This window comes from Lissotriton helveticus, chromosome 9 (genome assembly GCF_964261635.1).
Source record: "Lissotriton helveticus chromosome 9, aLisHel1.1, whole genome shotgun sequence".
Taxonomy (NCBI): Eukaryota; Metazoa; Chordata; class Amphibia; order Caudata; family Salamandridae; genus Lissotriton; species Lissotriton helveticus.
In genome coordinates this window covers 696,829,899-696,852,941 of record NC_136070.1, presented here as the reverse complement: position 1 = coordinate 696,852,941, position 23,043 = coordinate 696,829,899, and positions in this window count along the sequence as shown.

Below are 23,043 nucleotides of genomic sequence, written 5' to 3'. Positions count from 1 at the left end.
CAGAAATGCACTCCACTCCAAATATATTTACCACTTCCAGGTTCAGTTGCAAAATAAAGGATTTATTTATTCCAGCATGTTGAATTGAGTGATGGAAAAACCCAACGCGTTTCAGCGATCAGCTCGCCTTGCTCACGGGTGATTCAAACATGGAGCCTGATACAATAAATAAAGTTTGTTCAAAAGAAAGTTTCGTGACAACAAATTGAGTTTCGACATAAACAATGGACTTACAACAAACAAACCAACATGGCGGCCATTTTGAAAGGAATATTGTAAGCACTACATGGCTTTATAATCCGTTATTCCATTTTAGCAAATGACTTATTTACACAATATTAAAGTGCATTTTCATAATTAAACTGATAAATCCATAATAGGAAAAATAATAGAAATACATTGCATAACTGTGTTAACTCAGTGGCAAGTGGTTCTTAGGTTTGACACATTAGCTAATATTCATAGCTCTAAATTACAGCTATTCAATCAAACATGTCTGTGCATTTGTGCCAAAGACGCAATATCATACTGCACTAATTCCATCGGTGCACTCAATCATAACGTAAATTAATACACCCCAATGGGTAACCACAGTCTCCTATTGTCCCAAGTAGGAAAACAATCTAATGGCTATACAGTACAAATTAAATCACCCCAGTGGGTAGACCCAATCTTTTAATCCCAAGTGGGAAAGCAAAATTATCTGCATCACACGATCCGCAGGTCTAGAACCATCTTGCATCTTCATGCCAAGTGGGTACATACAATAAGAAATCTTCACATATGCTGTAACTTCATTTCTTGCATCACCTGAACGAGAGAAGAGAACATATTGCCAGTAAAACCATGCAAAGATGTTCGAATATTTCGGCCAAAGTTTGTGAGAAGTATACAAAAAACAAAGTGAAATAACAAAACTAAGTGAATTAAAAACAAATCAGAGCTCTTAATACAGGAGGCTCAGAGACATAATGCTCCATATAAAAGCTACTGATACAGGCTAAAATTGCTCAACAATTAGCGAATGTAAGACAAGAATCAGAAAACAAGGAAATCAATCCCCCAGATGCCAGGCCAATTCCTCTTCTGAATTTAACCCTCCTGGGATTCGCGTGTCTAGATCTAAAATATATCTACTCTCCATTTGTCGCAACTTTCGTATTTTGTCACCACCTGTCTTCATGGGGGGATCCTATCAATAACAAAGAACTTCAATAAGTTACGATTACTATTATGAAGTTCTTCGAAATGTCTGGCAACTGGCGAGAGTTGGTCTTTGTTCTGGATTGCCCGCATGTGCTCCTGAACACGTTCCTTTGCTGGAAACATTGTACTACCCACGTACTTCTTAGCACACGGGCAAACCAGAATATATATACAGTAGTCAGACAGACAAGAAAGATGTTTACTGATGACTTTTTCGGTTTCTTCTACAGACTTTTTTGACATTAGAACTGAATTTGCAAGCCTTGCATGCCATGCATGTAAAGAAACCTTGTATATCAGGTTTCTTGTTCACCACAGTGCAAATCTCATTTTTGCTCAATTTGTTTTTCAGTGAGTCTGCCTTGCGGTATGTGACGTTAGGGCTACAACCCAATACATCCTTGAGAGTAGGCTCAGGTTTTAAGTACTTTCCAATGTTTCCTCAAACATCTCTGTACTTGCCATGAATTAGAGTGGTAAGTAGAGACAAATCTGACTACACTCGCGTCTGCTCCTGGTGTTTTAGCTTTAGGTGTTAAAAGGGCAGCGTGAGTGATCTTACTAGCTTTCAGAAATGCTTCCTTCACTATATTGGGCTGATATCCTCTCTCTATAAAGCGTTCTGTCATACACTCGCCTTCTTGGACAAAGTCCTGCGCTGAGCTGCAATTCCTCCGAGCCTGAAGGAATTCGCCAAAGGGTATACTTCGAATGAAGGACTTGGGATGACTTATGTCTGCACGAAGCAGGGTGTTACCAGCGGTTATGCAATGTATTTCTATTATTTTTCCTATTATGGATTTATCAGTTTAATCATGAAAATGCACTTTAATATTGTGTAAATAGGTCATTTGCTAAGATGGAATAACGGATAATAAAGCCATGTTTTACTTACAATATTCCTTTCAAATGGCCGACATGTTGGTTTGTTTGTTGTAAGTCCACTGTTTATGTCGACACTTAATTTGTGGTCATGAAACTTTCTTTTGAACAAACTTTATTTATTGTATTAGGCTCCATGTTTGAGTCACCCGTGAGCAAGGCGAGCTGATCGCTGAAACGTGTTGGGTTTTTCCATCACTCAATTCAACATGCTGGAATAAATAAATCCTTTATTTTGCTACTGAACCTGGAAGTGGTAAATATATTTGGAGTGGAGTGCATTTGCGTAAACTGTTTATGCTTGGTGAAACTGAAGATTGACAACAGGGTAACCTCTGACCCTGTGCTTGCACCGCTGTCATGGTGGCCCGGCATTTTCGGAGGAGGTAAAAAATGTATATATATATATGTATTATACCTCAAACGCCTGGAGCTTCTAGGAGGCACTCAACAGTTCTCCGCCCTCCGGGCTTTTCTCTTCAGCGCATTTCGCCTTCTTGCATTAAAATTTGCCCGACGCGTTTCAGGGAACTTGTCCCATCTTCAGGGCATGCCGACAATGAGCACTCGTTGGGCGTCTCCAGCTTCACGGATTCTTATTGGCTCAAATCTCCTGGTAGGCGTGGATTCAATCCCGTTTCATACCACGCATTTCTGGGATTTGTAGTCCGTATTGGATGCCTTATTGTTTGTTATGCTTGTTAGTCAAGTCGAGTGTTCAATGTCAATTAGGGCACATTCATTTCCTTTAGTAGGTCGCATTTGAGGTTCCATGCGCTGCACTTTTACAGAGGAGTTCCGTGCAGACCCCCAACCAGTTTGGAAGTCCTAGCCTCACGTTGCCTCGAAGTTTCGTATTTCAAGCAAGTGATGGTGCTCTCCCCACGGCACAGACAGCCGTGCTATTATTATACCTCAAACGCCTGGAGCTTCTAGGAGGCACTCAACAGTTCTCCGCCCTCCGGGCTTTTCTCTTCAGTGCATTTCGCCTTCTTGCATTAAAATTTGCCCGACGCGTTTCAGGGAACTTGTCCCATCTTCAGGGGCTGCCGACAATGAGCACTCGTTGGGCGTCTCCAGCTTCACGGATTCTTATTGGCTCAAATCTCCTGGTAGGCGTGGATTCAATCCCGTTTCATACCACGCATTTCTGGGATTTGTAGTCCGTATTGGATGCCTTATTGTTTGTTATGCTTGTTAGTCAAGTCGAGTGTTCAATGTCAATTAGGGCACATTCATTTCCTTTAGTAGGTCGCATTTGAGGTTCCATGCGCTGCACTTTTACAGAGGAGTTCCGTGCAGACCCCCAACCAGTTTGGAAGTCCTAGCCTCACGTTGCCTCGAAGTTTCGTATTTCAAGCAAGTGATGGTGCTCTCCCCACGGCACAGACAGCCGTGCTATTATTATACCTCAAACGCCTGGAGCTTCTAGGAGGCACTCAACAGTTCTCCGCCCTCCAGGATTTTCTCTTCAGCGCATTTCGCCTTCTTGCATTAAAATTTGCCCGACGCGTTTCAGGGAACTTGTCCCATCTTCAGGGGCTGCCGACAATGAGCACTCGTTGGGCGTCTCCAGCTTCACAGATTCTTATTGGCTCAAATCTCCTGGTAGGCGTGGATTCAATCCCGTTTCATACCACGCATTTCTGGGATTTGTAGTCCGTATTGGATGCCTTATTGTTTGTTATGCTTGTTAGTCAAGTCGAGTGTTCAATGTCAATTAGGGCACATTCATTTCCTTTAGTAGGTCGCATTTGAGGTTCCATGCGCTGCACTTTTACAGAGGAGTTCCGTGCAGACCCCCAACCAGTTTGGAAGTCCTAGCCTCACGTTGCCTCGAAGTTTCGTATTTCAAGCAAGTGATGGTGCTCTCCCCACGGCACAGACAGCCGTGCTATTATTATACCTCAAACGCCTGGAGCTTCTAGGAGGCACTCAACAGTTCTCCGCCCTCCGGGCTTTTCTCTTCAGCGCATTTCGCCTTCTTGCATTAAAATTTGCCCGACGCGTTTCAGGGAACTTGTCCCATCTTCAGGGGCTGCCGACAATGAGCACTCGTTGGGCGTCTCCAGCTTCACGGATTCTTATTGGCTCAAATCTCCTGGTAGGCTTGGATTCAATCCCGTTTCATACCACGAATTTCTGGGATGCCTAATAAGGCATCCAATACGGACTACAAATCCCAGAAATTCGTGGTATGAAACGGGATTGAATCCACGCCTACCAGGAGATTTGAGCCAATAAGAATCCGTGAAGCTGGAGACGCCCAACGAGTGCTCATTGTCGGCAGCCCCTGAAGATGGGACAAGTTCCCTGAAACGCGTCGGGCAAATTTTAATGCAAGAAGGCGAAATGCGCTGAAGAGAAAAGCCCGGAGGGCGGAGAACTGTTGAGTGCCTCCTAGAAGCTCCAGGCGTTTGAGGTATAATAATAGCACGGCTGTCTGTGCCGTGGGGAGAGCACCATCACTTGCTTGAAATACGAAACTTCGAGGCAACGTGAGGCTAGGACTTCCAAACTGGTTGGGGGTCTGCACAGAACTCCTCTGTAAAAGTGCAGCGCATGGAACCTCAAATGCGACCTACTAAAGGAAATGAATGTGCCCTAATTGACATTGAACACTCGACTTGACTAACAAGCATAACAAACAATAAGGCATCCAATACGGACTACAAATCCCAGAAATGCGTGGTATGAAACGGGATTGAATCCACGCCTACCAGGAGATTTGAGCCAATAAGAATCCGTGAAGCTGGAGACGCCCAACGAGTGCTCATTGTCGGCAGCCCCTGAAGATGGGACAAGTTCCCTGAAACGCGTCGGGCAAATTTTAATGCAAGAAGGCGAAATGCGCTGAAGAGAAAATCCCGGAGGGCGGAGAACTGTTGAGTGCCTCCTAGAAGCTCCAGGCGTTTGAGGTATAATAATAGCACGGCTGTCTGTGCCGTGGGGAGAGCACCATCACTTGCTTGAAATACGAAACTTCGAGGCAACGTGAGGCTAGGACTTCCAAACTGGTTGGGGGTCTGCACGGAACTCCTCTGTAAAAGTGCAGCGCATGGAACCTCAAATGCGACCTACTAAAGGAAATGAATGTGCCCTAATTGACATTGAACACTCGACTTGACTAACAAGCATAACAAACAATAAGGCATCCAATACGGACTACAAATCCCAGAAATGCGTGGTATGAAACGGGATTGAATCCACGCCTACCAGGAGATTTGAGCCAATAAGAATCCGTGAAGCTGGAGACGCCCAACGAGTGCTCATTGTCGGCAGCCCCTGAAGATGGGACAAGTTCCCTGAAACGCGTCGGGCAAATTTTAATGCAAGAAGGCGAAATGCGCTGAAGAGAAAAGCCCGGAGGGCGGAGAACTGTTGAGTGCCTCCTAGAAGCTCCAGGCGTTTGAGGTATAATAATAGCACGGCTGTCTGTGCCGTGGGGAGAGCACCATCACTTGCTTGAAATACGAAACTTCGAGGCAACGTGAGGCTAGGACTTCCAAACTGGTTGGGGGTCTGCACGGAACTCCTCTGTAAAAGTGCAGCGCATGGAACCTCAAATGCGACCTACTAAAGGAAATGAATGTGCCCTAATTGACATTGAACACTCGACTTGACTAACAAGCATAACAAACAATAAGGCATCCAATACGGACTACAAATCCCAGAAATGCGTGGTATGAAACGGGATTGAATCCACGCCTACCAGGAGATTTGAGCCAATAAGAATCCGTGAAGCTGGAGACGCCCAACGAGTGCTCATTGTCGGCAGCCCCTGAAGATGGGACAAGTTCCCTGAAACGCGTCGGGCAAATTTTAATGCAAGAAGGCGAAATGCGCTGAAGAGAAAAGCCCGGAGGGCGGAGAACTGTTGAGTGCCTCCTAGAAGCTCCAGGCGTTTGAGGTATAATAAATATATATATGTATATATACAAGGAGCAATGGAAGGTGATCCAAAATCTGAAACAAGATACAAATACAATAATTAAACCCTCCGATAAGGGTGGGAACATTGTGCTCATGCCCAGGGAGATGTACATGGATGAGGCAAAAAGACAATTATTGGATACAACATGCTATTGCAAAGTGGATAAGAAATATTTGACCAATCTGCAAGAGACATACTATAAGAAACTAGAGCACTGGCGAGAGAGAGGACTACTAACATGGGATGAGGAACGATATCTGCACAAAGATAACCCAGTGACTCCCACATTTTACTTGGTGCCAAAAGTGCACAAAAGCATGACTAGACCACCAGGGAGACCAATAGTCTCATCCATAAACAGTCTCTTCGAACACACTAGTATCTACATTGATTATTTTCTCTTCCCCTATGTACAAGAACTAACATCATACACAAGAGACACTACCGACTTCATACATAGAATCTCCAAACTAGAAGTAGACGATCAGTGTTGGCTGGTATGCCTTGATGTCGAGTCCCTGTATACCAGTATAAGACATCAAGACGGCATCAAGGCATGCCAGTTTTTTCTGAAGCAACGTAGGATGGAATATTGGGAGCATACATGTATGTTACTAGAAATGGTCCGACTGTGCCTGAATGAGAACATTTTCTTATTTGACAGAGTCTACTATAGACAGCAACAGGGTACTTCCATGGGCACCTGCTTCGCCCCCAGCTATGCCAACCTGTTGGTTGGCTGGTGGGAGAAGCAGGTGCTCTGGAACGACCTCACGGAGAAGTGGGCTTTGAATGTGAGAAAGTGGACGCGGTATATAGACAACGTCTTTTTTGTGTGGAGGGGGTCTGAAGAAAATTTGAACTGTTGCATTGATTGTTTGAATACAAATGAAGTCAATTTGAAATTTACAAGACACTACAGCCAACTCACAGTAGACTTTTTAGACGTCAAAATCACAAAAGTAGATAACCACTTAACCACAACCCTGTTCAGGAAGGACACAGCAGGAAACTCACTACTTCACTCTTCCAGCGCCCATCCACCTAGCTTTAGATGGGGAATCCCTTTTAGTGAGTTATTGAGGGTAAAACGGAACTGTTCGATAGAATCTCAGTTCCAACAAACAAAACAAGAAATGAAAGAGAGATTTTCAGCCCGAGGATACTCACAGAAATCATTGAAAGAGGCTGAAGAAAGAGTTGACAATGTAACCAGAGAAGAAGCACTAACATCTAAGAAAAGTATCCCCAAGACAAACACAAAAACGCCTGAGATCAGATTCATAACCAAGTACTGCGGCCAATCCTATCAAATCTTGAAGAATAGATGGGATATCTTAAAACAGGATCCAATTTTAAGGAATTCTATTGGAACTACCCCAGGCATATCTTACAGACGTGGACAATCTCTAAAAGATTGTCTAGTACAGAGCCATCTAGCACCAAAAGAAACAGACTGGTTGAAAACAAGCAAAGGATTTAGGAAGTGTGGCAATTGTAAGGCCTGTAGGGATAGTCTAAATTGTAATGAGATCCTTCTCCCCAAAACTAAGAAGAAATGGGAAATCAAATCCCTCATAACATGTTCCACCGAATATGTGGTATACCTCATACGTTGCCCGTGTGACCTATGGTACATAGGGTCAACAACTGCACCAGTGAAAAAACGAATTCTCGAGCACTGGCGCGCGATTACCAATAAAGACCTCTCATACAGTACCGCTAGGCATTTTAGCCAGTTCCATCAGAGCAAAACATCAGCGGCCAAATATATAGGGATAGCCATGATCAAAAATAACATCAGGGGTGGAGATAGGTTAGCTGCATTACGGAAATTGGAGTCAAGATTAATTTTATTGGCAGGAACCCGATTCCCAGGAGGTCTGAACATGGATGAAGAGTTACACTCTCATCTATAGGAGAAACAAGAGTGAAATCCTATAAAGAGCAATATGACTGAACGATGCTAGACTGATTACCAATCAGATATATAAATATCTTTGTTTTTAATTTCCCACCCCGTACACCCTCACAACCTATACCAGCAAATCAATGTGGGACTACTGATTATATATGATATTTCTGTAACAAGATCAAATGACATACCTCCTCCTTAAACAATAATGTATAATTATGAATATTGTAGCATATCAATACCTTCTCTTCTCCTGTTTGTTTTAGGTTGGAGTGGGAAGAAATCTCAGAAGAATGGTTATGGACTTTATATTTGAAAATTATGAACTTTTTATGTAGAGTACTTGTGTTTATGATCAGATACGTATATAATGGTGAGCCTATGAGGAAAGAAGAGGGAGAACATAATGGTACTATACCGACATTGTTTTATGATCCACTGCTTGAAGATGCTCACTAAGGGAAATATGTATACATTGGTACTAAACCTTAATTAGAAACCAAAGATGGCCCACTGTACTAAAAACTAGGAAAGCCAAGCTGAAAGCTGGTTATTTGCACTTTATCACAAGAATTGCACAATATTAGCACATATGATCAATGATTGTAATTGATTATATTTTTTTCATGAACTTTCATCAGAAAAACTAGGAGTACTGATTAAAAGTATGTGATTTCTTTGTCTTGGAACAATAAAGTACAAAATGATGAAAAAATGTGGATACACCTCTAAAAGGTGGTGTGGGAGGAACGCGGGTCATGTGACCAAGAACAACCAGGGTTGTTCGAAACGCGTTGCCCTCGATCGCTTGCTGTGCCAGAATAAATACCTAAAAGGACTACGGGCTCATCTGAATTCTTTTGGGCTTACCGGAATTCTGCTGCTTCATATATATATATATATATATATATGTATATATATATATCCATATTTATTTGATGTTTACTGTAAAAGAAATTGCTCCAATCAGTGTATGTCCATATTTATTAAACCTACAAATGTTTACTTATGTTTGATTGTCCATTGGATTTTAGCCACTTACTGTACAATACAGTAATCAGAAACCACTTGCATCATAGAGCAGCTTAAACAGATGTACTGTTGCAGTTATTTAACCGCTTCGCCGCCTGCGTGCGCAGATCGGACAGCACCCGGCCGTCCGATGCACACGCCCACTGTGACCGCATGGAAGAGGTTAATCTTTTTTTTACCTCCCCTACTTATCAAGCTTCACAGCTATTGACCTAGCACTCATGATTGATAGTAGTGAGTATCGTCCAAAAGAAAAAAACATTTTCTGCATTCTCAATACATAGTGTAAAATAGATGAATCAAAGTAAGAAAGAAGAGTTTAATGTAAGCATAAAAGTCCCATCCATCCAACAAGGCTCAACGGAGGCAACTGACCATGGCTACTAACACTCCCTTACATAAGATTCTATCTCCATGGTGCTATATAAGAATACACATCAAGTACAATAACTAAAGACATTAAGCACAAGTAAAACCAACAATACCACACATATAAATGCATATAGACAAGAAAATAGGTGGTTTTCTGTCTGTATTTATCTGTAAAAAAAAACGAAAAAAAGGAAAACTGGATAGCCTTACTCATGACATGAGAAAATAAAAACAGGAAGTAGGTGTAGTTAGCCTGTAAGCACCCCCAACATGATACTGGTTGTAAGGCATGGTCTACCCATAATTCTTTCTGCTAATGTTTTCTTTGCCTCCCGACTGAGAGGAGGAAGGAGGCTGGGCTCTGGCCTCCACTGCTGCATCTGCGGGCCTGTCCCTGCTGGGCGCAAGAGGTGGAACTGGTGCTTTGTGGGAGCGACAAGTAGCCACCATGGAGGGGCACCCTGGAGAGAATGCTTACTACTCCCTGTAACCTGTCTTATATTTTCTTACTCATAGATGATTCACGGCTTCCCCTCTTTAAGGTGGTCAGTCATGATTATTTGTAACATATCCATTTCATGTTTTCTATGTCGATCGCACTCATTGGTGAGACAAGATTTTTATTAATGTTTCATATCTCTTTAGCACACAACTGTAATTTTGTATAGGCACTATTCAACATGCTGTTTTGTTCACTGCTTAAAAGTGCGAGCTGAAGCAGTTAGGTCTTAATGACAGAGTGAAGAGCTTGATACTCATATTTTACAAAGACAGCACTGCGTTTAAGCATACCAGAAAGACCACACATATGGATGATTCCATGACCCTGTCTTGTGCCTCTTGTGATCCGGAGTACAGATCTTGAATTTGTTTAATGAAAGTCAGAATAAGTCCTAACCCAGTTAATACTGTGAATAGATAGGACCATTCTAACGAGTCAAAAGCCTTGGTTGCGGGACAAGAATGCTCCGATAATACCAAACGACTCCCCCATTTGTTGGACCGTTCGGAGCACTTTCCGGCAGAACGCATGATTCTATCAGTCGACGCCGAAAAGGCATTCGACAGGGTTCATTGGCCGTATCTCCGATTTATGCTAACCCACTTTGGCCTACCAGACCGATTGGATATTTTAGAGCTATGCAAACCCCACGGCTACGGTATGGGTGAATGGTGTAGCATCGGCAGCCTTCTCTATATGCAGGGGAACCAGACAAGGGTGCCCAGTCTCGCCGCTCCTCTTCGCCCTCTATAAGGAACCCCTAACTCAGAGAGTAACCCATCCATTAAGGGAGCGTGCTCCGGGAGCTCGGAGCATAAACTCTGTCTGTATGCCCGATGACGTGGTGGCGACCCTAGCACACCCTCGGGAGTCCTTGCCGGCTTTTTTAGATGAATTAGCTCGCTTTGCGTGAGCCTCTGGCTTTCAGAATAATATGCATAAATCGCAAGCTCTTAACTTGTCTCTGGAGGCCGAGACACTGGAACTTCTAAAGCGTCATTTTCTAATTCAATCGGTCCATGATGCTTTCACTTACCTAGGCCTTCAGGTAGCCCCCACCATCTCTACCACTAGACAGGCGAACTACACAATACTGTTGAAACAGGTCCGGGATTCCCTTCGCAGATGGAGACCCCACTCCCTCTCTTGGCTGGGTCGGATAGCAGCAGTAAAGCTGGTGTTGCTCATTCAAATTCTCTATCTATTCCATACCCTTCTGCTTATGCCCCCCCTGGAGCCCTACGTGCTCTGCAGAGAGACATTGAGTGTGTTATTTGGCTGGATCAACGGGCTCGGATGTGTTGAGATCTCACTTACAGGGATCCTGCGGATGGGGGCCTGGGAGATCCCAATCTTTTGGCATACTGGCGAGCGGCTCCGATGAGCGCACTAGTAGAGTGGTCACGCCCCGAATCCGAGACTCACTCGCAGCTCGATCTTTATGGGGGTTCCCTTCCTCTCCCGCAGGGGACAGCCTGGCAACCTGTATCTATCGGAGATTACCCGACCCACAATGTTGGCTTGGGATAAAACTGCTGTAACCAGGGGGCTCACGACCTTCCCATCTCCCCTTACACCCATCGTACAGAATCCAGACTTCTCACCTGGCCTAGACTATGGGGAATTCCACCACTGGACGACAGAGGCTACCCGCTCCATAGGACTTTTCTTTGACCTTTCCAGACTGCGCCCTTTTATAGAATTGCGTACCGATCATGGACTTCCGGAATCAGAGCACTATTGGTATCTGCAGATACAACATTGGGTTCTGCAGGGGGGAGTGAGCGGAGATACGGCTCACACCGTATGAGAAATGGTTAATTACAAGACATAATGATGCACACCTAACATCAGATCTGTATAAATTCACCTGTAACACCTCAGACACTGGGAAATCTCCCGGTCAATTGCGATGGGAGGGGGAGTTGGGTAGAGATCTCTAACAGAAAGAATGGAGGGATATATTTACTACCGAGCCCGCCGCACGGCCCGCAACGTCTCATCTATTGAAACAGCCACTAAGTTGGCCACCTACTGTTATCTCACCCCGTAAGACTCCATTGGGGCAACCCTGCACATAGCCCACTGTGCTGGAGGGGCTGTGGCGCGCCAGGCACTCTCACCCACTTACTCTGGGATTGCCCTAAGCTGGGGACATATTGGCAACAAATGTTAGATGAGTTTGACTCCCACTTTGAAACCCAGATCCAGAGATTCCCAGCGTACATTCTCCTGGGCCTCCCCAATGCTATCACCTTCCCGCTTACCTCTAGGAGAGGCAAACAGATGGCGCTAACTCTAGGTGCACCAGTACAAAACATCCTCACACTTTGGGGTTCCACTACAGTCCCTACATGATTAGGCTGGCTCCATAAACTATGGTCCATCCTAGGGATGGAGAAGATCTCTCCCTCGTTAACCAACCCCCGGGCTTCCTTCCATGAGCTATGGGCACCCCTCCTTGCACTTTTGACATCCGAATTTACAGAGCTCACTTGTCCCAAATATCTCGGATTGCTTAGACTGGCGGATCCTCCACCAACGCCGCTAAATCTGCCACCTAGCCGCGTCTGGGATCTGATTGTTGGGCCGCAAGGCTTCCTTTTTTTTTTTTAACAGATGGTCTTTTTTCTTTCTTTTCTGAGGAGGAGAAAGGAGGTGGGGGGGGTTATTTCACCTTTTGTTGTTGTTCAGGTCTGAAGCATACAATAGTGACATGCCGGGTTGCAACCCGTTGATTGTAGAGCACAGTGGCTCATTTGTTCTTTTTGTGGATAAAATCAATAAAACGTAATAACAACGAAGAGAGTAAGGGATTTTCCACGGAAGTGGAAGGAGGTACTTCTGGTCCCCTGGACCCTAAACTATATAAACAATCAAAGGAGTATCACCATTAGACCAAGACAGTGGTCCTAAATGGGATGTAGGGTGATGGAGCAAAAGAAAAATATTCTTTTGTTAGAAGACCCCTCACTCACCAACCTGGTTGGTGACATGCTTCATCATAGGGGTCCCACCCGGACAGCCGTGTGCCATCCGGGTGTGCTACGACACCTGACTACAGTGGAGCGGGTTTTTTTGTGAATGTGGTGCAAATTGTCTGAGTATAACTTCTTGAAAAAAGACTTTTATTCTGAAGCTACTGGACAATGTTAAAATCAGTTGTGGGATACTTATGTTGGCTTAATTGACCAAAAGTATCTATGTGAAAGTAAAATAAAGGTCTACATGTTTCAACCTGTGTTGGGATCTACCAGGTTTTCGTCAGGACCAAGTGTGTGAAACCTGGGCGGTATACACACTCTAAGGTGTATCCGACCCTCGATTCCTATGACCTAACTGTATACTTGCAGTTGGTGTCCTCACAGCCTTAATAGGCGAGGAGAAACGGAGAAACCTGTGGGAGAAAAGGAACAATCACAAACAAACAAATTACGTGCCTGTAACGTAGTGTAGTTTCTCAGTAATCAACATGCTGGAGAAAATAACCCACAGAGTGCATACTATAAGGTGGCAAAAAATGCTGGCACGAGCCAACATTGTGATCCAAGTATGCATAGGATTATAAAAGGTATTTTCAAAAAGAAGGCTAAATATGCCTGTGTATCTCACACACTCAAAACCACACTGATCAATACTCCTGGGAAAGTGGGTGTGAAATAATGTTTAAGTCACTTTTACATTCTTTTATTAAAGTGGCTACAGACGTTCACATACATTCGTGTAAACATTTTTGTAGCATGCATTGTTAATTAAGTTGTCAATAAAGCATCATGAAAATGGAGGCGGGAGAGGTGTGCAAGGGTAAAATATTACTCGAAATGTGAGTTTTATATGCTTCACAGGGGCGAAGGATAGGCCTGTTCTGCATCAAACTAGTTCTGTTGCAGTAAAGGCAAGAGAGTATAAGAATTGTTAAAGGCGAAAAAACGCGTCGGAGTGCCAGTCGCTCGACAACGCGTTACGTAAAGTAACCACTGGTAGAAGTGTCTTTATCGCCAGGAAAGAGGCCTCCTATTACTTACAGTTTATGTAGAAGGAAGAAGGCCGTTGTGCCTAAACGCCGTCCGGAGCTCTCCGTAGCAGTGGGAGACTGCCGACAGTGGCGTTAAGAAACATAGAGTTCCGGGTATGTGCGTGGTTACGCGTCACCTGGCTGACCTTCGCCCCCGTGAAGCATATAAAACTCACATTTCGAGTAAGATTTTACCCTAACATTCCCTTTCCCGCCGCCATTTTCACGATGCTTTACTGACAACTTAATTAACAATGCATGCTACAAAAACATTTACATGAATGTATGTGAGCGTCTGTAGCCACTTTTCTAAAAGAATATAAGTGACTTAAACATTATTTCACACCCACTGTCCCACGAGTATTGATCAGTGTGATTTTGAGTGTGTGAGATACACAGGCATATTTAGCCTTCTTTCTGAAAATACCTTTTATAATCCTATGCATACTTGGATCACAATGTTGGCTCTTGCCAGCATTTTTTGCCACCTTATAGTATGCACTCTGTGGGTTATTTTCTCCAGCATGAAGGGGACCGCATGGAGCAAGTTGATTACTGAGAAACTACACTACGTTACAGGCACGTAATTTGTTTGTTTGTGATTGTTCCTTTTCTCCCACAGGTTTCTCCATTTCTCCTCGCCTATTAAGGCTGTGAGGACACCAACTGCAAGTATACAGTTAGGTCATAGGAATCGAGGGTCGGATACACCTTAGAGTGTGTATACCGCCCAGGTTCCACACACTTGGTCCTGACAAAAACCTGGTAGATCCCAACAAAGGTTGAAACTTTCACATAGATACTTTTGGTCAATTAAGCCAACATAAGTATCCCACAACTGATTTTAACATTGTCCAGTAGCTTCAGAATAAAAGTATTTTTTCAAGAAGTTATACTCAGACAATTTGCACCACATTCACAAAAAAAAACCCGCTCCACTGTAGTCAGGTGTCGTAGCACTCCCAGATGGCACTCGGCTGTCCGGGTGGGACCCCTATGATGAAGCATGTCACCAACCAGGTTGGTGAATGAGGGGTCTTCTAACAAAAGAATATTTTTCTTCTGCTCCATCACCCTACATCCCATTTAGGACCACTGTCTTGGTCTAATGGTGATACTCCTTTGATTGTTTATATAGTTTAGGGTCCAGGGGACCAGAAGTACCTCCTTCCACTTCCGTGGAAAATCCCTTACTCTCTTCGTTGTTATTACGTTTTATTGATTTTATCCACAAAAAGAACAAATGAGCCACTGTGCTCTACAATCAAGGGGTTGCAACCCGGCATGTCACTATTGTATGCTTCAGGCCTGAACAACAACAAAAGGTGAAACAAACCCCCCACACCCCCTTCCTCCTCCTCGGAAAAGAAAGAAAAAAGATCATCTGTTAAAAAAAAAAAGGAAGCGTTGCGGCCCAACAATCAGATCCCAGACGCGGCTAGGTGGCAGATTTAGCCGCGTTGGCATGGATTCGCCAGTCTAAGCAATCGGAGATATTTGGCACAAGTGAGCTCTGTAAATTCGGATGTCAAGAGTGCAAGGAGGGGTGCCCATAGCTCGTATACACCTTAGAGTGTGTATACCGCCCAGGTTCCACACACTTGGTCCTGACGAAAACCGGGTAGATCCCAACACAAGTTGAAACTTGTAGTCCTTTATTTTACTTTCACATAGATACTTTTGGTCAATTACGCCAACATAAGTATCCCACAACTGATTTTAACATTGTCCAGTAGCTTCAGAATAAAAGTCTTTTTTCAAGAAGTTATACTCGGACAATTTTTAACATCACTTTTTTGCACCACATTCACAAAAAAAAACCCGCTCCACTGTAGTCAGGTGTCGCAGCACACCCGGATGGCACTCGGCTGTCCGGGTGGGACCCCTATGATGAAGCATGTCACCAACCAGGTTGGTGAGTGAGGGGTCTTCTAACAAAAGAATATTTTTCTTTTGCTCCATAAGCCTCCCATCGTCTCTAGTGAGTGGGAAGAGGTATATAGACTGGAATAGAACTTGAGGAATGCGTCCATTATATTTTGCCGGCCTCTGATCGGTTTGTGTCCCTCGTCTAAAATTTCAGTGACATAGGTGGGGTTACGGGGTGTTCGAAGTGTGTTTGCTAATGTTTTCCCGACCTGTCTCTCTCACCATTTCTTCTGGCCTGTGTGTACTTGCGTAGGAATTTTACTTCCCTCTGAGCTTCTTCTTCGTACTCGGTAATCTTTTCCCTCGGTGTTGGTAGCAAAGATTCTTTCTCTGAGGCGCAGAACCATTGCTCAAGATTGCCTATTTCTGTTTCTAGCTTTGCTAGGGAATGTCGTATTGATTTTAAAACACATGCCTGTTTGGCTATGCATTTCCCTCTGATAACCACTTTGAACGCCTTCCACAGTGAAGCGTGGGAAGATACTACCCCCTGGTTTATTTAAAAATATTCTTCAGTATCTTTTCTTATCTCTTCATGGAATATAGCGTCTTACAAAGCGTTCTGGGGCAATTTTCATTAAAAAATCTGCTTATTCCCACCCCGGACCTCTAATTGTATGCAACAAGGGGCATGGTCAGACAGTGTTCGTGGGAGGTTATCAATGGCAGTTGGCCAGGCAGCTAGATCTTCAGGGACTAGCCAGTAATCTATCCAAGACCAGGCTCCATGATGGGTTTTGATGCATATTCCTTCGAGTGTATCGGGGTGCCTAATTCGCCAAATGTCTCCCAGCTTTCCTTCAATGATAATACTGTTCAGAGCAGCCCCAGCCTTGGGGTGTAATCTACGAGTAGTAGCCCCCATTCTATCAGTATCATCATTCAAGATGGCAATGAAGTCTCCTCCCCATATCACTGGGTCCCCTTCCAGCATCATAATTTTAGCCCAGATGTTTTGGAAGAAGTCGGAGCAATTAACGTTTGGACCATATATTGCTGCCAAAGTAATGCGCATGTGTCCTAACTCACCAGACAATATGATATATCTACCTTCTGGATCTATGTGCGAGTCTAACTGTGTCCAGGCCAGCCCCCTCCAGATCAAGACAGCTATCCCTCGGGCAAAGTTGGAGGATATGGAGGAGTATATGTTGCCCCATCTTTTGTGTTGGAGTTTCAGTGTGGAGAAGCGGTTAATGTGTGTTTCCTGTAAGAAACATATGCCTGTGTTGTGCCTGGTTAGATAGACCTGTAATAGTCTGGTTTTTCTTTGGTCGTTTAATCCATTGATATTCCATGTTAGAAATGCATAGGTATTCATAGTGTCTCTGGTGGTGTAGGTTGCCATGTGTAGCCCAATTGTGCCTGTCTTGTCTCTGCAATATTTTTGGGGTTGGTTCCATGGGCTTTCTTGGTGCAAGGTCTACTATATGCAGTCGATTCTACCTCAAAGCAGTGTGTGTATGTGGCAACTTCAAGTTTCTGTGCACTTTGCTTAAATCTGGCCATAATAAAAACAACAAGAACAATACCCTACATCCCCCCGCCCACACCAACCCCCCCAATCAGGTTGTGTACTATATCCCCTCCTTCCCCTAGAACTTAGTACGGAACCCAAACATCTAGCCTGTAACTTAAGTATGGGAGATCTCCTTGGGGGCATGGATGGGCAGGCTAACTGCCCTGCCATTAGGCGGGGTGGCAAGTAGCAAGTATTTGTTACCTGCTGTGTATCGGTTCCCATTGTCCCTCTTGAGATCATATCTTGCTCGGCCTGTGTCTTAACCTCTTTCTTCAATCGTTATCGCTTAGCCTGGCCTCTGAGGAACGGGCACCATTAGTAGTTGGCGAGCGTTTCTTGTTCCCTATGTGCTTGGCAAATTTGATGGCTGATTTGGCATCAGTAAAGTGGTGCGATGTTCCCTTGCGAGTTACTTTCAGCTTGGCCGGGTAGAGTAGTGCATAAGGAATGTTCGCTTTTAAAAGAAGTGTTTTTGCTGGTAGGAACTCTCGTCTAGCAGCCTGAACCGCCGGAGTAAAATCAGGATAGATCGATAAGTGGTTCTCTTTGTGATTAATGGTGTTACGTTGTCTGGCACGTCTCAGAATAATGTCTCTATCGCGATAATTCAGTATGCGGGCGAGTATAGGTCTGGGCTTCGAGCCCACTGGTGGCCTAGGGTCCAGGGTGCGGTGGGCTCTTTCTACCACGAACATGGAAGATGGGTCCGATCCAAAAAGTTCTTGTAGTAATTACTCCACATATGACTTCATTTTTCTTATTGCAGTGGTCTCCGGTATGCCCGTGATGTGGAGGTTGTTGGGGCGTGACCGGGCTTCGAGGTCATCATTCTTGGCCCTAATGATATTTAGCACTTTGTCGATAGCATACAGCGCTGCGCCCCAGTGGCCCAATTTTGCCATCAACCAGGTCCGTAGCAGCACCCCAGTCTGTGTTGTCGATTTGGGATGCAGATGGCTTCTCCTTCCGCAGGATTTTTCACTGATATTGGCACGGCCGGCAGAGCCCTCTGACAGAGCGGCCATCTTGCAGCTCGGCCACACCCCCCAGTTTGCTGTTGATTTTAGATGCCTTCTGTTCCAAGGCCTTTGCTTTTCCTAGCCATATGGAAGCACTAGCCCAGGCTTCTCCAATGAGTAGCTTGTGAGCTACTGGTAGCTCTCCAGCTCCCTTTGAGTAGCTCTCCTGTGTGCAGGCCACTCTACTAAGCTTGGCTGATTTTATATATTTATACCAAATCGAAAAGTGTGTAATCAAGATTGAAAAATGTATCTGTTTTCAGGGCTCATAAGTTGATGTTTGGAGAAAAATGGTTGAATTTCCATAATACTTTTAAAGCCAAGTGATGCATCACATGGCATTGGGGAGACTTAGTATTAATACTATTACCTTGGTGCCATGATTTCAGCTACAGGTGTTATGTAAAAGGATTCCAAATTGACAAAGACGTTTTTAAGTTACTGCTGGCAACCCTGCCTGATGCACTGAGGTGATCACTAACGGTAATTTTGAATAGCAGGACACTAATATAATCTTGTCTGATGTGGTTGATATTACAAGGCCAACATTATTAGTTGTTCAGGAACATTTTCATTGTACATAAGTAACTCTGGTTACAGGAAAGGTTGGACACCCCTGCTCTAGCCCTAACCCCAACCTAACTAGTAACTGTACCAACAATTAAATGTAATGCTGTATAAGTTTGAAAAATTCTAAAGTGCTTGCATTTTAGTAATGTTTACATAATTTGAAAATAGTTTGTAGACTCTGAAGCACAGTTTGCAGACTTAGAACATGGTTTGTAAATGTTTAAAACTTAAAAGAATGCTGTTTGCAAACTAACTTTTGTGACTGTATATATCAGTTGACAAGTGTACTAGACGCCAATTTATGGTTTCTATCAAAAACTTCTGCATAGAATTTCCCATACCTACAAAAGGTGGCAAATGTCCTAAAGACCACTGTGCCATAAAAAATTGATAATTACAAAAAGGGGGTGGTGATGGACAGAGTATCTGAGTTAATCAGAACACTCCTACCCAGTCAACAGATCAGGGCTTGATCCACCACCGTTTTTAAGCTCACTGCACCATCCCAGTTCAGAACCTGGCTATATGCAAATTAGTCTGTCCCTGGCCCAGTGCATCATGGGAACAGGGCAGACCAAACTACCAAGCCAATTCTTCACTGGAAAGGAAACAAGCTTCCGGGGACCGGTTTCTGGCATTACAGCCGTCTTCGGCCCGGCTTGCTTGAATCCTGATGGTGCAATGAGCAAGGGACTCATGTCTGAGCATACCCTTCCACACTCATGGTGGCCAAAATAATTACAAAAAGGGGGTGGTGATGGACAGAGTATCTGAGTTAATCAGAACACTCCTACCCAGTCAACAGATCAGGGCTTGATCCACCACCGTTTTTAAGCTCACTGCACCATCCCAGTTCAGAACCTGGCTATATGCAAATTAGTCTGTCCCTGGCCCAGTGCATCATGGGAACAGGGCAGACCAAACTACCAAGCCAATTCTTCACTGGAAAGGAAACAAGCTTCCGGGGACCGGTTTCTGGCATTACAGCCGTAAATTGATAACCATAATCTTCAGAGGGATCCCAACCAACACTCAAGCACTTGTCACCAGCCGCCTCAACTACGGCAACGCCCCCAACCAGCATTTCTATCCAGCTCCTCAGAAGACTCCAGACCATACAGAATGGTGAACTGGCTGCATCTCTCCAAACAAATCCAAATCCCCCCTTCCCCCAACTGAGAGACCTCCACTGGCTCACCATCCAGAAGATCCTCACACACACTTACAAAGCCCTCCTCGACCTAAGACATGCACACATCAACCATCTACTGAACTTCCACCAATTGGTTAAACACCTGCGCTCCTCTTCACTTGCCCTCGCACCCCCCCCCCACATCCATTGCAGCTGCAGCAGTGGCGGCTCCTTCTCCTACGATGGAGACACAGCACACAGATACCTCTAGGGGTGACAGTGTTGCTCTTTACAAATGCTGTTTGATTGATTGACCATCCGTTCGGAAGTTTCACAGGTATGGGTTTTCCGAGGAAGTCCATTTTTGTTAGCAGTCTAGGCACACATTTAAGTTCACCTCAACTTCAATCATCTCCTGCACAACTATCAATCAGGCTTCAGATCACAATGCAGCACTGAAGCAGCTAGTTTGCAAATCAAAGTTGACACCTTCCTGACTGCAGTTAAAGAAAAACCCAGCCTCTTGATATCACTGGACCTTTCAGCTGCCTTTGACACCATCTATCCCACTACCCTTATGAAAATGATGTTCAGAACCTACCTGAAACTTATCCCCACCAAAACGAAATTCCTGCTATTTTACAAGCACAAGAAGAAACAACTAGTTCAAACGTTGCCCAACATGAACCTTTATGGATTTGAACATTAGCTTTCACAAAATGCAATTTCCCTCGGATTCACCCAAACATAAAACTCCCTAGGAAGCAGCGTAACGACCACAGCTGACAACTTTGGAACTGGGGAACCAGGTTCTAGTCTCAGCGTCTTCTCAACATCCTGAGATTCTAGGCAGATCACTTAATCTTCCCATGCCTACCAAAATGAATGTGTCCTTGTGTAATGTATCAGATGCTCACGTAGAGCACTCCAATACCTTTGGGATCGAGTTTGCGCTATATAAAACTGCAAAACAAAGAGAACATCACCAAAAACACTAGGACAGCCAAGACCAGCTCTCCCTCCTTAGCAAAGTGAAGCAATTGCTCCCAGAAAGCAATGTAAGAAATGCTGTTAAAGCCCTCATACTTTCACATTTGGATGTCTGGATGGTGTTTCTGCTCTGCTTCATGACCTCTCATTCTCCTCAATGGCTTTCCTTTAAGGGTATCCTTAGTTCTATAGTATGCCTCATTACCTAAAGATATATGCCCACACCATCCCCATCCCTAATCCGATTCCTCTGGTGCTCATAGCTGACCTTCATCATCCTCAAAACCAGCTAAGTCATCTACAAAGCGGTCATGGTCAGCGTACCTGCCTACCTGGCTGGCAAGATCTTCTTCGCCTGTCGTCAAAGCATACCCACGCCCAAAACATCATCAGACAAACAACTTTAAAATAAAGCACCAGCCATTCTCCACCTGTGCACCTATTCCACCAGGACTTCCCCAAAACACCTTCAACATAGGAAAGAGCTGAAGACACACCTTTTTTTAGAATACAACATAGTTATGCAGTATAGTTCCACGAGTCAACTGGATCTCCTATCAAATATTGACTGTCTTAGCTTTTGACCCTGTTTAGCACTCCACTTCCTATTGGCTAGGTTTCCACTATATAAATACAAAATACATACCAACATACCTACTTTTTGGACAGAAAATAAGTTTGGGATCCCCTTTTTCAACCGTTTGACTGATGTACCCCAAATGTGAGCATGCTCTTACAAGTCCCCACTGCATTTTTCCGTGACTTTGATGCAGATACTTTATATCACAAGAAGGGGGGGCAGGAGCATGTGTAGGTGCAGTATGAGTGCTCCCAAGGTAAATCCTATCAAGTACAGGTATGAAGGAGCTGCATACCCTTAGTTGATAAGATTGATGCAGCTACTTCAGAGGGAGGCAGTTAGGAAGGATTCAGTATTGGATTTTCAATGGAATGTGGTGTTCACCCTAACTATAGAGGCACAATGGTAGCTCTGTAATGCATATACTTAGACATATGCAGTACGGCATAATACCATATGACATCTGGAAAAACTGTGATGACAAACACTGATTTGCACAATTATTATTAGAGACATGTTGTTTACATGCGTTTGCTGAACTGCACAGTATTATTTCCTCCATGCACCCTGCACACATTCCAGTGGGCCCTCTCCCAGAAGGCAACAATCAATATTCTTTCTTCTTTCTCTTCTTATGGGGACATTTGAAGCAGTATTTCAAGATCCCTTGTGTGTGGGAAATCAATATCTGCCACCGCTATCCGTGTGGCATTTCAAATATCTGCAGGGGCGTAGCTTGGTCAGTAAGATGGGGGGGTGGGGGTGGCGGCGGGGGGGATATCGGAGCTTCAGATTTCCCAACAATCACACTGTCATATAATGTCAAAATACACTATACGACAAGCATGGCACATGAGAGGGGCTAAAGGGGCAGTGGAAAGGGAGAGGAGTGCAGATTGGTAGTGGTGCTAAGTGAGAGAAAACACACTACTTAGTGAAATAACCAACTTTTTAAGACTTTGAAAGGCGAGTGTGTGTTTTTGTCTGCGTTTATGTGCAAATTCCTGGTGAAATCCGGCAGACACCTCACCATACCTGACTAAAAGGACCTGTATCAAACTTTTAAACAGAAAATACGTTTATTGGGGGGCATGCCGACACAAGAACCCCTCCTGAAGTTTAGCCTCTGAATATCTCTTACCATTCGTTCCTAAACGAAAATTGCTTGCAGGTTTCTTCAACACCCTTCTCTATAGAGTTATCAATAGCTATATCAAGAACTATTTTATAAATAGGAATATGTCCCTGCATATAGCAGTATATTTTATGGATCAGCAATTACATGCTGAAGCAAAGTGAAGAGCAAAAATAAGCCTAGTATTGGTTAGTAGAAGTCTGTGTCAGGATTAGTGGCAGGGCCTCAGTACACCTGACTGATTTGCATTTTACCATTTCGACATTGACAGACCATAAACCATGATTGAATGATCCACCATGTGCAGA